The 17500-nt window shown below is 36.9% G+C and overlaps 1 protein-coding gene across 2 annotated transcripts in view; it reads right to left on the bottom strand.

Moving 5' to 3' along the window:
- ZNF280D (zinc finger protein 280D) overlaps positions 1 to 17500 on the bottom strand; it is a 327277-nt gene that overhangs the window by 308185 nt on the left and 1592 nt on the right. The window lies entirely within an intron of this gene.

Genomic DNA, 17500 nt, shown 5'->3' with positions numbered 1-17500 from the left:
TTATTATAATAAATTCTGTGTTGCTCAACATTCTACTAATCAGAATTATACTTTTATTAATTCATTTAATAAATACGTGCTAGGCACTGTACCACGTGCTTGGAATCATTTGTATCAGTGAATAAAACAGGCAATACTCCTTGCTCCTGTGGTACTTACATTTTAGTTGGTAGTTGTGAGGGCTGGAGTATTAGGCAATAATAATGAAACCTGCTATGGTGTTGCAGTGTTGTCGACTATGATGATATTAAAAATGAGAAAAATATAGGTATTCAAGTATACATTTTTTAAAGAATTAACAATTTTGACCAGATGATCAAAATTAGTATCACTAATAAAATGATATTATGGACATCATGTACTTTAGATACGATGCCCTAACAAGGACATAATATCACTATGTGATATTCTGGCCAGATATGTCTAATTTTAATCTAATCATGATAAGACAGCAGACAAATCCCAAATAATGGACATGCTATACAAAAGGAAGTGTCCTCCAAAAATGACAATGTCATAAATGCTAAAGGTTTTCTTAAATATCAATTATAGGGCTCTTTATTGCCAAGAATTCTGTTTTACCAAAACATAATTCTTCACATTATGGTTATCTGTAGCAAATTTTGACTCTTAATTTTATTTACAAAATATCTTCTTCTAAGCATTAATTCTGATCCTGCTTTGGGTACTGTCTATGCTTGGATTATCTAGAAAACAAAGTCTGGACAAATTTGAGGACTAGACTTCATTGGGAGATGTAATCCCAGGACACTGAGAGTGAGGAAATAAACAAAGGAGGCAGAAAGGGGTGCATTACTAAGCTGACCACAGCCTCATAAAGAGAAATGGTGAGGATGTCTTTGGGAAAACCATACCTAGAAAACAAAATCTGGAATAAAGCTTAATTCTAATGCTTCGCTTTATTTACTATACTGTTTATTCAGTGGCTTTACTGAGCACCTGCTGGCTTTAGTATCATACTACTGAGACTTTACCCCTAAGTCACCTAATTCACAAACTTATGGATATCTCTACTCCTCATGTAGAGTTTTTCTGTAGAGAAGTCCTTTCAAACCCAAATAATTTTCTACTTCCTCTTTCCTAAGAAGAGCTGAGTGAGGTGTAGAGGTTCCATTTCTGTTTAGGAGAGGCTTAAATGATTGGAAGTGGGTCATACAGCTTGTATTCTACGTAAGAATGAAAACTAGTTTCTTGACCTCTCTTGATTTAAAACCTTTACAATATTTACCTTGAAAACTAATATAGATTTATATTAGTTTAATTAAACTAACTAGTTTAACTCTCAGATGAGAGTTAAAAAATAATTCTAAAGCCAAGTAGAAAAATGTGTGGGTGTTAATGTTTTGGGGATACCCTGATTCATTTCCTTCCATTGGTTAAAAAGACCAGTTTTAAATAAAATGGCAACATAGTGAAAGAAATTTGTTTTTGCACAATCCCTATCAAAATAACACCAGCATTCTTCACAGAGTTAGAACAAACAATCCTAAAATTTGTATAGAACCAGAAAAGACCCCAAACAGCCAAAGAAATCCTGAAAAAGAAAACCAAAGCTGGAGGCATCACATTTCTGTACTTCAACCTGTATTACAAAGCTGTAATCATCAAGACAGCATGGTATTGGCACAAAAACAATGGAACAGAATAGGGAACCCAGAAATGGACCCATAAACGTATGGCCAACTAATATTTGACAAACAGGAAAGAATATCCAATGGAAAAAAGACAGTCTCTTCAGCAAGTGGTGCTGGGAAAACTGGACAGCGACATGCAGAAGAATGAATCTGGACCACTTTCTTACATCATATATAAAAATAAACTCAAAACGAATGAAAGACCTAAACATAGGACAGGAAGCCATCAAAATCCTAGAGGAGAAAACAGGCAACAACTCCTTTGACCTCGGCCACAGCAACTTCTTACTTGACATGTCTCCAGAGGCAAGGGAAACAAAAGCAAAAATGAACTATTGGGACTCATCAAGATAAAAAGCTTCTGCATGGAGAAGGAAACAAACATCAAAACTAAAAGGCAACCTTAGGAATGGGAGAAGATATTTTCAAATGACATCTAAGATAAAGGGTTAGTAACCAAAACATACAAAGAACTTCTCAAATTTAACACCCAAAAAACAAATAATCCAGTGAAGAAATGGGCATAAGACATGAATAGACACTTTTCCAAAGAAGACATCCATCCAAATGGCTAACAGACACATGAAAAAATGCTCAACAGCACTCATCATCAGGGAAATACAAACCAAAACCATAATGAGACAGGGCACCTGAGTAGCTCAGTAGGCTAAGCATCTGACTTCAGCTCAGGTCATGATCTCACGGTCTGTGAGTTCAAGCCCTGCGTCAGGCTCTGTGCTGACAGCTCAGAGCCTGGAGCCTGCTTCAGACTCTGTGTTTCCCTATCTCTCTGCCCCTCCCCCACTCGTGCTCTTTCTCTCTCTCAAAAATAAATAAACATTAAAAACAAATTTAAAAAAAAAACCATAATGAGATACCACCACCTCACACCTGTCAGAATGGCTAACATTAACAACTCAGGCAATAACAGATGTTGGTGAGGATGCAGAGGAAGAACCATTTGCACTGCTGGTGGGAATACAAACTGGTGCAGCCACTCTGGAAAATAGAATGGAGGTTCCTCAAAAAATTAAAAACAAAACTATCCTATGACTCAGCAATTCCACTACTACATCTCTATTCAAAGGATACAGGAGTACTGATCCAAAGGGGTACATGCACCCCAATGTTTATAGCACCACTATTGACAATAGTCAAAGTATGGAAAGAGCCCAAATGTTCATTAACTGATGAATGGATAAAGAAGATGTGGTATCTATATATAATGGAATATTACTCCGTGATCAAAAAGAATGAAATCTTGCCATTTGCAACAATGTGGATGGAACTAGAATGTATTATGCTAAGTGAAATAAGCCAGTCAGAGAAAGACAACTATCATATGATTTCACTCATACGAGGATTGTAAGATACAAAACACATGAACATAAGGGAAGGGAAACAAAAATAATATAAAAACATAAGAGACTCTTAAATATAGAGAATAAATTGGGAGTTGCTGGCGGGATATTAGGTGGGGGGATGAGCTAAATAGGAAAGGGGCATTAAGGAGGACATTTGTCGGGATGAGCACTGGGTGTTATGTGTAAGTGATGAATCACTAAATTCTATTCCAGAAATCATTAAAAAAAAATAGTAATTAAAAAAAGAAATAAATTTGTTTTTGCTATTCCTCCACTCTGTTTCATGTTTCTTCCCCACCTCCCATTTACACAAGTATCCTGGATACTCATGCTGCCCCTTGCCTATATATAGCACCCCCCAATCTTGCCTTTTCTAGATAGTGTCTCATTCTATTTATTCTTTTGTAGTGTCTTTTATTCTTACCTCCTGCCATCCCAAAATATCACAGACTGGGTGGCTTAAACAACAGAAATTTATTTTCTCACAGTTCTGAAGACAAGAAGTCCCAGATCAAGATGCCAGCAGGGTTTGTGTCTGATAAGCACTCTCCCCTTGGGATGCAAATGGCCATCTTGCCAATATAGGCATATATGGGCCTCCTCAGTGAATGCATGGGGTGGGGGAGGAAGTTCTCTGGTGTTTCTTCTTAGAGGGACACTAATCCTATCAGAAGGGAATCTCACCCTTATGACCTCATTTAACCTTAATTATTTCCTTAGAGGCCCCATCTACAAATACAGCCACACTGGGGGTTAGGGCTCCAGCATGTGAACTTGCAGGATGGGATAGAAACATTCAGTCCATATCATCTCTTGCCTTAACTCTTCTCTCAAATCTTACCTTCCCCTAACACAACCTTTGAGACTAATTTTGGCTAGGTAGCTATTGTGATGAACAAATTTGGGCCAACAGACAAGTTCTGCTCTTAAAGAGTGACTCACACAGGAAAAGCAGATAGAGTTTTATCACTTATACAGTATCACTTTGAAAGATGAATTTTATTAATTCATCTAACCATCAAGCACTGCTGCCCATGCCCACCCCTATGCCCAAGCATTTGCTAGATACAGCTTCAGGGACTCAGGCATTTGATGCCTAGGAATCTCCCCCTCACCCTTCCACCAGTTTCCAGGATGTATTATTTTGGATTTCTTGTTATTAATGGTAACAATAAAGTTTATAGAAGAAGCTTGACACAAGAATGGGAAGAAAGAGGGCACCTGGGTGGCTCAGTAGGTTAAAGGTCCGACTCTTGGTTTCAGCTCAGATCATGATCTCCCAGTTTCGTGACTTCAAGTCCCACATCAGGCTCTGAGCTGGCAGTGAGGAGTCTGCTTGGGATTTTTCTGTCTCCCTCTCTCTCTGCCCCTCTCCCACTCATGATGTCTTTGTTTCTCTCAAAGTAAATAAAAAAAAAAGAATGGGAACAAAGACATGCAAATTGTACTTTCTAAATTTAAATTCCAGTTCCATATAATTTATTAATAATCCCAGAAATAAAGACAATTATACACCTTATACTTTTATTTATGTTTTAAGTAGGCTCTATGCCCAATGTGGGGCTTGAACTCATGACCTTGAGATCAAGAGTTGGAAGCTCTACCAACTAAGCCAGCCAGGCACCCTTATACTATGGTGATTTGTGAAGATAGTTACGATTCATTTATTATTTTGAAAGATACTGTGCCAGCTATCAACTTCTTGCTTCTCAGCTCTAAATTCACCCTTCATTCACTCTCTGCAACATCTCCCCCTTATAGTTAGCACAACTAAACTTTATCAGTAGAGACCATGGGAAGGTCATTGAAGAAAAGAAAAGAGGTTGCCTTCCTGGTTCCAGATTGTTGCATTTTGCTTTTTCTACTTCCTGCTACATCATCTATCAGTAGTGCAAGTGTGTGGGAAGGAACCTCTGGCTCTGCCCCAACTGTGCACCCAAAGTGCATAGTCCCTCAGCAACCTCACAGACCCAGCCCAAGTCCAATGACCACCTCACTGTGGTTCTTCCAGTGCAGACACCATGCACTCTAAGCCTTGTTCTCACAATAGGTCCTCAACTCCCTGTAAGCCCAGCAGCCTTGGTTCACCTGCAGCGGGGAGGGAGACCGAGTAGGATGTTCTTGCAACAGACTTGGCAAGATACAACATCTTTTAACTAAGGCTATTGAAGTGGAGATGATGAGGTATGGTTGGTTCCAGACACAGTTTGGGATTAGAGCCATTAAATAAACTTACTGATGGATTGGATATGGGGTGTGGATTTAAGACAGAAATCAAGATAGTTGTACCATGCAATTGGATAAATTATAGAGGCACAATTTATTGAGAAGGAAATATTTAGGAAGGTCCATAATTGGGAAGTGGGGAAGGCAGATGGAAGTCAAATCTACTATTTTAACCACATTTAATTTGAAATACCTATTAGACATACAAGTAAAGATATCGAGTAAGCAATTAGATATACTAGCCTAGAACTCAGGACAGAAAACAAGGTTAAACATATAAATTAGAGTCACTGGTATATAGATGGTTTATTAAGCCACGGCTCTGGATAAGATTACATGAAGTCTAGACAGAAAACAGAAAGAAGGGGGAAGAAAGAGGAAGGGAAAAGGGAGGAAGGGAGAAAATTTGGGGATAAATACAGAGTAAGTTTAGGAGAGAGAATGAACCACTGACTGTGGTATTAGTTTGTCATGGGTAATCTCGGTAAGAAACTTTTTAAGGGTATCAATATAAACAAAACTAGTTTCGCACTAATACTAGCTCTAGACCTCTGAGGGTTGCATTTTTCAAATTTTATTGATTGCACTATCTTCTATTCCTTCAAAGCAACCATTTCATTGTTATACTAAACCACCTGGAACTGTACTTTCCTCTTTTTATTTCAGCTATTGGTTTGTCAACAAATTAGAAAGCACAGATGGGAACTGATGACATTTGACACGTTTTTATTTTCAGGCATTTATCACCATCTATATTACCATTTGAATTCCAGGTCTTGTTCTGACAAACTCAATTTTACCTAAACATTAAGTAAATGAAAATCAGCCTGGGTGCTGTGGGAATGAATAGGGTTAGGGTCCACATGGCTGTGATGTTCTTGGCTAGAGATGAGCTCTATTCAACATCCTTTGCCCCATCTTGCTTCTCTTGACATTAAGCATACATACTTTCTTTGCTCTATTTTTCTTCATAATATTTATTACTACCTGACATTATGTTATATAATTTACTTCCTTATCTGTTTATCATCTGTCCTGCCCTCATTCCCATTGGAATAAAAACTCCATGAAGCCACAGATTTTGTTTTATTCACCCTTGCTCTATATGCTGTCCTTGGACCAGTGGCACATAGTAGGTGCCCAATATTTGTTGAACACATTAACTTAGCAGAAATTAGCTTGGTTAAAATAGGAAAAAATCATGTATGCAAAAATTGGCTCATTTCCTCCTTAAAATACAAAGGAGTATATTCTGTAACCAATGAAACTATGGTAATAAATACACACAATATATGTATGTTAGTACAAGTTCTAGCAAAGTTTTTTTAAAAGATAGTATGTACAGCATGGAGTCTACATTCAATTAACAGGTTACTTGCACCTTTGTCATTCTCCCTGAAGCTGGACAGTGTGAAAGGGATGTGTCTTTTCCTTTGTGTATATTTGCACCCTTAGTATGAGACCAGTGAAAAAGAACAAATATGATGGGGGAACATCTGTAGGTCAGCTTTGGGGGCACCAGATTAGGAATGAGCTACAAAGACATCTCATATTCTTCATTCATTCATTCATCCTGTCTCTCTCACTCTCTCTCCTCCCTGCCTCATTCTGTCTCATGTTTTGGCTCCCCTTTACCAAGTAAAATACCCACCCTATCCCTAATTTGCCTTCAAAACAGTATACCTTTCTCCGGAACAGATTATCTTAATCAATATGCTCATTTTTAAAGTCTATTAAGCATATCAACCTATTGTCTGTTGTGCATGTTGCCTTTTTTTCCTCAGTATTGTCTTTCAACTTTAATTTGATCCAGCACAGAGGTTGGTACTATATAAATGTTAGTTCCTATTTCTCCTTCCCTTAAGACATGCATGGATTAAGATTCTTTAGACCAAGCAAAATGCAAAGCACTGGAGATACAAAAAATTAATAAGACACAACCTGATACTCCTCAACATGCTGATACTCCAGCCAGGATGATAGCAGTGCTGGTGCTGATGCAGATAAAGCTACCATGGTTTTATTTCCTGAGGCTTCCTGTCTTGTCTCCTTGTCTCTTGTCTACTTTCCAGGGGAGAGTAGAGACTTGTACTTCTATCACTTTTCATGAACATTAGCATGTTTTCTAAATTTTATTATTACCTTATTATACAGTTTGTATCGATTATAGATTTTGTGTACAGATACCTATAAGGGTTGACGATGTAAATTCTTTTTTAAAAAGACTCCCAGTCTGACTATAATCCTGTTACAGTGGCCTGCTTTCAGTTTTTGGAACATTCCAAGCTTCTCCTTCTTCAAAGCCTTGTTAATGTTCTCAGTATGAGACCCTCTGCCTGGAATGCTCTCCTCCTGGCTTTCAGGCACCGTCAGCTTCTCCAACATGAAGCCACCATAACCATCCTACAGAATAGCAAATGCTACCACTATACCCTATCATAGCACTTATCTGTTTCCTTTGTAACATTTACATCATTTGTAGTTATTTCAATTACTTATTTTTATGTTTACTATTTTCCTCACTAAACTGTGAATCAAATTTTGTCTATCGTGTTCATAGCTATATTCCCAATGCATAGCAGATTATCTGGCAAATAAAAGTTGTTGAGTAGGGGCACCTGAGTGGCTCAGTGGGTTGAGCATCTGACTCTCAATTTCAGCTCAGGCTGTAACCCCAGGGTCATGGGATAGAGCCCTGTGGCGGGCTCCCTGCTGGGTGTAGAGCCTGCTTAAGATTCTCTCTCTCCCTCTGCCCTTCTCCCCCATTTGCACACTCTCTCTAAAAAATAAATTTAAAAAGGTTGTTGAGTAAGTATCTGTCAAATCACTGGTCGAATAATAAGGAAGACAGCAAAAGGGGGAAGAGAGAGGGAAAGAAAAGGAGATTTTCACTATACTCAATCATCTGGCTTTTCCTCTGAACTCTTAAAGGGTCTACTGTCTAGTAATCTTCAAAACAGTTTACTCATGTACCTCCTAAAATAATGTATTTAAGTGATGCATGCTCTCACACATGCTTAAGTTAATATCTATAATTTTCACAAGTTTATTTTAATGTTTATTTTTGAGAGAGAAACAGAGAGTGAGCAGGGAACGGGCAGAGAGGGAGGGAGACAAAGAACCTGAAGCAGGCTCCAGGTTCTGAGCTGTAAGCACAGAGCCCAATACAGGGCTTGAACCCATGAGCCGTGAGATCATGACCTGAGCCGAAGCTGGATGCTAAATCAACTGAGCCACCCAGACTTCCCTCATCATAAGTTTAAACAAATGCAAACAATAAATATCCTGTATATTATAAATGGTAGTATTTGAAATAAGTCTACTGCACAATATTATTTGAAATGTATCCAATGGGACATAAATACAATAAAGGTTTGGTATCCACTACTATTCATTTTTATTTTATTTATTTTTAAAATATAATTTATTGTCAGATTGGCTTCCATACAACACCCAGGGCTCATCCCAACAAGTGCCCTCCTCAATGCCCATCACCCACTTTCCCCTCTCCCCCAGCCCCCACTATTATTCATTTTTAAAAGGCACAAAGATTCAGCCATACCACTCCCAGACATCAGCCAGAAATTAGTATAGAGGTTCCCCACAAGACATATACAAAAATATTCACAGCAACTTTATCCATAATGGCCACAAACTGAAGAAAAACCCAACTGTTCCTCAGCAGTAGAATGGCTAAGTACATTATGGTACTCAAATGCATGCATACATACATACAAACATGCATACATATACTGGGATATTACATAGCAATGGTTCTCAAGCTTTCTGGTCTCAAGGCCCCTTTATACTCCTAAAAGTTATTGAGGACACCAAAGAGTTTTTAAAATCTATTTGGGCATTTCTATCAACATAGGTAATGTTAAAAACTGGACTGAGAAATTTTCAAAATGTCTATTAACCTATTTTTAAAATAACAATAATGACATGGCTAAATCTTGAAGACATTATGCTAAGTGAAAACAGCCAGACACACAAACACAAAAATTGTATGATTTCACTTAAAGGAGGTACCTAGGGTAGTCAAATCGATAGAGACAGAAAAGAAAATGGTGGCTGCCAAGGGCCAGAAAGAAAGGCAAATAGAGAGTTACTGTTTAATGCATAAAGAGTTTCAGTTTGGGAAGATGAAAAAGTTCTGGAGAAGAATGGTGGTGATGGTTACTCAATATAAATGTACTTAAGGCCCTTTACCTATACACCTAAAAATAGTTAAAATGGTAAATTTTTTAATTTATATTTTACTAAAATTAAAAAACAATCATAAATCCCCTACATGTTAGTGTACATATTTTTTTAATGTTTATTTGTTTTTGAGAGAGAGAAAGAGAGAAAGAGCGTGTGTGCATGTGCACACAAGGAGGGAAGGGGCGGAGAGAGAGAGAGAGAGAGAGAGAGAGAGACAGAGAGAGACAGAGAGAGAGAGACAGAGGATCCAAAGTGGGCTTCTCACTGACAGCAACAAGCCTGATGCAGGGCTCAAACTCATGAACCATGATACCATGACCTGAGCCAGAGTCAGATGCTTAACCAACTGAGCCACCCAGGTGCTCCTGTTAATGTACTTATTTTTATGTATGACTATATCTTCCAGACAAAAATATTAGTAAAAAGTAAAAGCATTATTTTTACATGTTTTCAAATCTTTTAAAATCTGGCATAATAGAAGACAATTGCATTGTAATATCTGCTCTGTTTCATTCCATTACAATATGTTCTTTTGTTAAGGTATATGAAGGAAATCTGGCCTTACAAAGATATATAGTGGAAAAGAGAAAGATTATTCTAATAGTCTTTTCAGAAAATTCTGAATTATCTTCTTAATACTATATCAAAACTTGGTAATTGGTAGTTTCTTAAAATAATGGTTCACTAATATACGCAGATCTTACAAATACTAACACACTTAATTGTATGTCAGAAAAATAACATTTGTTAATATCACCACCAATCTCAAAAGAAAAGTTGTGAAGTACTGGGAGGATGTTAAGCCCAGGACAGTGAATGTAAATTTTCCAAAATTCTATTTTTGCTTGAAAATGCAAATTTTATCAATGTCAACAAATATAGTCAATTTGCCTTGAAGTAACGATTCACTCCATTTTTTTTAAACAAAATATCTGTCAAATAACTAAGTCAAAGTAATCATAGTTTGTCTTTGCTTTTCTCAAGTAAAAATGGTGTCCTATGAAAAAAACCAACCAGTTCAGTCCACAATTCAATTGCACAGGTGGTTTTTCTTGAGACAATCATCATATTCCTGTATGGAGTAGAAGTACTTCATGTGTACTTCCTGTTTCATCATATATAATATTACAAAGACATCTACTAATGTCAGCAACCTATGAATGGAAGGAAGCTTCTTCAATCTGATAAAAGACTATGAAACACCTATTTCTAATATAACTAAAAATAAAAAACTAAATGTTCTCCCTTCCAAGATGGAAAACAAGGCAAGAATGTTTGCTTTTATTGCTTCTAATCAACATTGTACTCAAGAATTTAGCCAGTGAAATAAGACAAGAAAAGGAAATAAAAAGCATACACATTGAACAGAAATAAAGCTCTCTATTCACAGGTGACATAATTATGTATATAAAAAATATCAAAAACACTGCTAGAATTAATAAGTGGATTTATCAGGTTCACAGGATATGTCAATATATAAAAATATATGCAACTAACAAATGGAAATTGAAATGTAAATAATACAATTTACAAAATATGCAAAATGCTTAGGAATAAATCCAACAAAATTTGTGCAAGATTTGTATCCTGAAAACTGTGATATATTCATGAGAGAAATTTATTTTTATTTATTTTCAATTTTTTTTGAGAGAGAGCACATGAACGTGTAAGTGGGGGAGGGGCAGAGAGAATTCCAAGCAACCTCCATGCCCAGCATGGAGCCCAATGTGGGACTCAATCCCATGACCATGAGATAATGACCTAAGCCAATGTCAAGAGTTGAACACTCAACCTACTGAGCCAGCCAGGTGCTCCTCAGGAAAGACATGTAAAAAGATGTAAATAAACAAAGAGATATACCATGTTCATGGATTGAGGGTTTTAATTTTGTTAAGGTGGCAATTCTCCCCAAACAAATTTATAGATTAAGTGCACTCTCAATCAAAATCCCTTTCTGTAGAAATTGACAAGGTTATTTTATGCTTTATAGGGAAAAGCCAACCAAATGAATTTTGATTCTTTTCCTTCTAGAGTTCTTTAAAATGGATATGACTGTTTAATACATTTTTTAAAGTTTATTTATTTGAGAGAGAGAGAGAGACAGAGAAACACAGTAAGTTAGTGGGGAAAGGGCAGAGAGAGGAGGAGACAGAGAGAATCCAAAGCAAGCTCCACAATGTCAGGACAGAGCCTGATGTAGGACCCAAACCCACAAATCATGAGATCGTGACCTGAGCTGATGTTAAGAATTGGACACTTAACTGACTGAACCCCCCAGGGGACCCGGACATGACTGTTAAAAACAAGGGTTTAAAACAAATTGTATGGAAGTGCCTGAGTGGCTCAGTCCACTGAGCAACCAAGGCTTCATTTCAGCTCAGGTCATGATCCCATGATCCCATGCTCAACCTGAAGGCTGCTTAAGATTCTCTCTTTCTCTCTTCCCCTCTCCCCCACTCATACTTGCTCTCTCTAAAATTAAATATATAAGTAAAATAAAACGAACTGGCTGTCAAAATAGATCCTACAGGTATTAAAAGAATAACAAGACAACATTATAAACAATATTATGACAACAAATTCAACAAAATAGATGAAAAAGACAAATTTCTTGAAATTTTCCATGTACCAAAATAGAGACAAGGAAAAGCAAAAAATCTAAATAGACCTATATCCAATAAACAAATTGAATTGTTCTGGAAAAGCTTCCCCCAAAGAAAACTCCAGGGCCAGATAGTTTCACTGGTGAAAACAACAAAGTTACACAAATTATTTTCACAAAAGAGTGGAGGAAAGAACACTATCCAACTCATTTTATGAGGCCAACAGTTATGGGCTGAATTGTGTCCCCCCACCCCCACTAAAAATTCATATGTTGAAGTCCCAACCCTTATTACTTCAGAATATAAACATATTTGGAAATAAGGTCCTTGTTATGGTGATTTAATTAAAACAATCCTGTTAGAGTCCTAATCTAATATAACTAGTGTCCCTATAAGAGGAGGAAGAGACACCAGGGGCATGTGGTTGCACAGAGAAAGGCCATGTGAGGACACAGTAAGAAGATGGCCATCTACAAGCCAAGGAGAGAGGCCTTAGGAGAAAACAAACCTGCCAGCAATTTGATCTTGGACTTCAAACCTCCAGAACTGTGAGAAAATAAATTCTGTTGTTTAAGCCCAGTCCATGGTATTTTGTTACAGCACCTTAGAAATCTAAAACACCAACATAAGCTGAATAACAAAACTTGACAGAGATGGTATAAAAAAAATTACAGACCAATATTCTTTGTGGAGATAGAGGCAAAATCCATAACAAACAATAGCAAAGCAAATCAATCGTACATAAAATGAGTAACACTTCAAGACTTAGTAGGATTTATCCCAGAAATGCAAGATTAATTTACGATTTTAAAACTAGTCAATGTAATTTACTATAACAACGTAATTCACTAAAAAAGAAAACCAATATCATTTCAATAGATTGAGAAAATGCATTTGACAAAATCCAACATTCATTCTTGATAAAAACTTTTAGCAATCCAGAAATAGTAGGGAACTTCCTCAAGTGAATAAAGGGCATCTACAAAACACCTACAACATAATTAGTGGAATTACTGAACGTTTGCCCTACAATGGGAACAAAGCAAACATGCCATTATCACAACTTATATTCAACATTTTACTAGAAGTCCTAGTCACTGTAAGAGGAAAAGAAAAGGAAATACATGTCAGTAAGATTAAAAAGGAAGAAGTAACATTGTCCCTATTTGAAAGTTACTTGATTATTAATGTAAAAATCCTAATGACTCTAGAAAACAATTTCTAGAACCCATAAGTAAATTTAGCGAGGTCACAGGATACAAGGTTTATATATAACAATCTGTTTAAAGAGAACATTAAATATATATCTCTAAATACTAACAGCAAACTATTGTAAAATGAAATTTAAAAAGCCACTCTGCTTACAGTAGCACCAAAAAATAATTATGAATAAATCTAAAAAAATTCTTTATATTAGAAACTACAAAACATAGTTGAAAGACATTAAAGTATACTTAAATAAATGAAGAAATATACCATGTTTCTGGATCAGAGGATTCAACATTAACATAACAATTCTCCCCAAATTGTGGTATTATTAAAGGATAAAGATATAGATCATGAAACTGAGTACAAAGTCTGGAAACAGACCAATAAATACACGGTCAATTTGGGGCATCTGGGTGGCTCAGACAGTTGGGCGCCAGACTTCAGTTCAGGTCATGATCTCACAGTTCATGGGCTTGAGCCCCGCATTGGGCTCTGTGCTGACAGCTCAGAGCCTGGAGCCTGCTTTTCCCTTTCTCTCACCCCTCCCCCGCTCATGCTCTGTCTCTTGCTGTCTCTCAAAAATAAATAAACATTTAAAAAAATTTAAATACATGGTCAACTTGAGAAAAGTGCCAAGGTGATTTAATAGAGAGTCATTTTGACAGTAAGTAGTCCTGTAGCAATTGGACACTGGACATCCATATTAAGAAAAAAAAAAAAAGGACTATTGATCTTAAACTCACACCATATGCAGAAATTAACTTGAATTGGGCCACAGTCCTACATGGAAAATCTAAAATTATAAAACTTTTGGAAAAGAACATGAGAGAAAATATCTGTGTCTTTAAGTTAGGCAAAGATATTTCAAAGAGGATGCAAAGAGTATGGACCCAAGGGAAAAATTCATGCTAAGATGCCAGCAGTTTTAACCATCATTGCTTTTGCATCATGAATTAAATAACATCAATGCACTGAAAAAGGCAAATAATTAAAATCCAAAATTATTATAAAAATAATTTTGACTCATGGACCCCCTGAAAATCTCAGGCACCCCAGCCTCCAGCAAGAATCCTCAGACCACTCAGACTTTGAGAATAGCTATTTTGTAATCATTAAAAAGAATGAAATCTGGTGTATGCAACAACGGATGCCTCATACAGACATAATGTTGAACAAAAGAGGCTTGACACAAAGGAAAGCATACTGTATAATTCCATTTATACAGCTTCCAAGAACAGGTTAAAGTACTCTATGGCATGAGAAGTCAAAATCATGGTTATCTCTGGGGTGGGGAAAGGAGATTAACTAAGAAAGTTCATAGAGGGAGCCTATATCTTGATTTAAGTGGTGCTTTGTACAGTTTACTCTATGGATGTTATACCTCAATACAAATATAAAAAGAATATAAATAAATTCCTAATCTTTAACAGTTTTATATCTTTTCCCCCTTGAACTTATATTTCAATATATTTCAATTCCACCTCCCTACAGAATATTATTCTAATGAAATATATTTCTATATTTAAGTGTTTTATTAAACATACTCTATGACCTTTATACACACACACACACACACACACACACACACACACACAAAACCATAGGCATATTCTCAAGCAGGTCAATTTTAGGGAATGAAGCTGAGAATCTGAGAATTCTAGTTTGAGGATGATGGACCATAACATTTATTTGGCATTTCAAACCTTAATTGTTAAATACTTTTTAATATATATGTCTTACTTCACTAGAGAGCTTCTTAAAGGCAGGGATGCATCTCAGGTCTTCCATAGCCCAGGATCTGGCACATAGTAGGTGGCTCACTGATTTTCTCATTCATTCATGAGACAAAAATTTCTTTAGCCTTTCATTTATGTGTAAGGCTTGCTAGGCTCTGTGCCTATAATGATGGGTAAGTACAAGGCTCCATAAATTCCTGTTGATAATTGATTGATAATTATCAGCTACATTTCAGAAAAGGTGCAATTCTCTTTTCTCCCAAATTCCAAGTATGAGTGCACTACAGGTTTTGTTAACCCTGTTGTAAAAACAGGGACACCAAGACACAGAGATTAATTAATTGACTCACTTTGGGTCATGCACTTCATCATAAGTTAAGTGAAGTTTAAAACCTGTACAGGTTCTTTTCTGGACTGAGGTGCTAAGGGAATTCATTCAGATTGACTAGAGTTCATATTTCATTTAAATGCTCTCATTTCACTTGTGCTACATCCACCTTCTTGGACTTGTATTTTAGGACCTGCAGTCTGAATTGGTTTACTTCTATTTCAGACACTGTCAAGATAAATTAGACACTTAGGGTCCATGACACCATCTGAAGCAGAAGTGCTATTAGTTGAAAATACATAAGAAGTTTTGTATTTCAATATAGTATAACACTTCTTTGGAGAACGTATTTTCTACTAAAAATGAAAGTGGAAATAAACATGAGTAAATTTTGAAAATGTTAAAAAAGTTAAAATTTTGTCTTAGTATATATCCTCAGGCAAGTATAGCCGAAGGAAAGCAGGTTAACAGTAAATATTTTTATCTCCTGCCAATGCATCTACAAACCATTCTGTTGAATAAAATCTGGCAGTTTCCTCACTGTGAGCAGAGATAGGGTAACAACTCTGATGATACATAAACTTGCATCAGATACAGGCTCCATTTTTTGCTGTAATCATCCATCCATAGCCTAGACTGCTCAGCTGACAAGACATGTTATTAATAAAGCAAACTGTACCACAAGTGCATTGCCCTACATGGTGTTTATCTTGTTGGAAAGTGTAATTGTCTGAAACAGCGGCCTCTGTGAAAAGATACCTTATGAGCTGTGTAAAGATCAAAATAATTTCGACTAATAGTGGTAGTTGTTTGTGAAGGATTAAAACATAGGTTATGCTGCATAGAGTTAATGACCCAGCCTTGCTTTTAAGGTCCCTGTGAGATAGCCTTCAATTTCATGCCATGCCTTGTGGAGTAACAAAGACCCTCCACTAGAATGTAAACTCATCAAAGGCAGAGAACTCCAGTTTATTTGCCAATGTCTCCCTAGCACATAGTGCAGTACTTGGAATAGAGTCAACATTTAATATTTGTTGAGTGAAAAAAAATGAATGAATATGAGTACAGGAAAGAAATGTAACAAGTTTCAGGTTCAAGCCAAGCCATTATCAGAGTTCCACCAGGTTGTAACTCAAAAACATAAAGTGGAATCCAATCTCCAGGATTGGTATGGTGGGGAGGGAAAGGGTAAAATGGAAGCAGTGTGAAATCTAGTAGCTGAGGATACCACTTGGGACTCCTATAATTCTAAGGCAGACAGGAAAGTCCCAGGTATAGAAAAGCGTAAAGCTTGTCTTTAGTCCCTATCTCTCACCCGTACTCTAGCCTCACAGGATAGGACCTGGATGAGTTCTTGCATCTTTCAATCTGGATTCTCCCGGCAGAACAAAAGGAGCTTCAGATCTCAGATCCTCACTAGTGGAGTGCTAGCTGGAACAGCAACTGCATGTGGCTTGAGGACCAGTGGGAGGGGCTAGGATAAGAGCAAGGTCTTAGATAGGGAGACAGATGGAGCACCAGATCCTGAAATGGAGCTGAGTCACCTCTCCATTGAGATAGTAAAAAAAAGAGTATGAAGGAAGATAGAAAAATTTAGAAGTGATTAAGGAGAGTAGATACAGAAACATTTTGTAGAGGAAAGGAAAGTTGAAGGAACCTACTGAGGCCTAAACCACAGCCACTTTTCCTTCTTTTTTTCCCCAACAAAATCTGATGTTATTTGAATTATATCCTCCCACATGCTCACGGTAAGTGATTTCTCTCCCCAGCATGAGGGAGAAATTATGTTTGGCATCATTCTTTTTACAAGTAGTTAGTTTAGGATGTGTATGTGACACAATTCTGTCCAATGGGATTCAGTTCTGTCAGAGGACTCTAGTAAGGGTTACCTTCCTTTATTATGAGAAAGATAAAGACAGAGAAAGAAAGAGGAGGGAGACAATATCCCTCTTCTTTGCAGGATGCCCTTACTGCCCTTGACACCAAAAATGCAGAGGCTATGGTGCAGCCTTGAAGGAGACAGCAGGAAAGTATCATTTGAGGATGGCTGAGCAGAAAGAAGAAATCCACTTGGGTCCTTGACAACATCCTTGAGTTACTCAACTAACCAATACAGGAACCACGTTCCTCCAAACTTCTTATTTAATGAAATAAATTCCTTATCTTTCAAAAG

Source organism: Felis catus, chromosome B3 (genome assembly GCF_018350175.1).
Source record: "Felis catus isolate Fca126 chromosome B3, F.catus_Fca126_mat1.0, whole genome shotgun sequence".
Classification (NCBI taxonomy): Eukaryota; Metazoa; Chordata; class Mammalia; order Carnivora; family Felidae; genus Felis; species Felis catus.
This window is presented reverse-complemented; position numbering and strand designations above follow the sequence as displayed.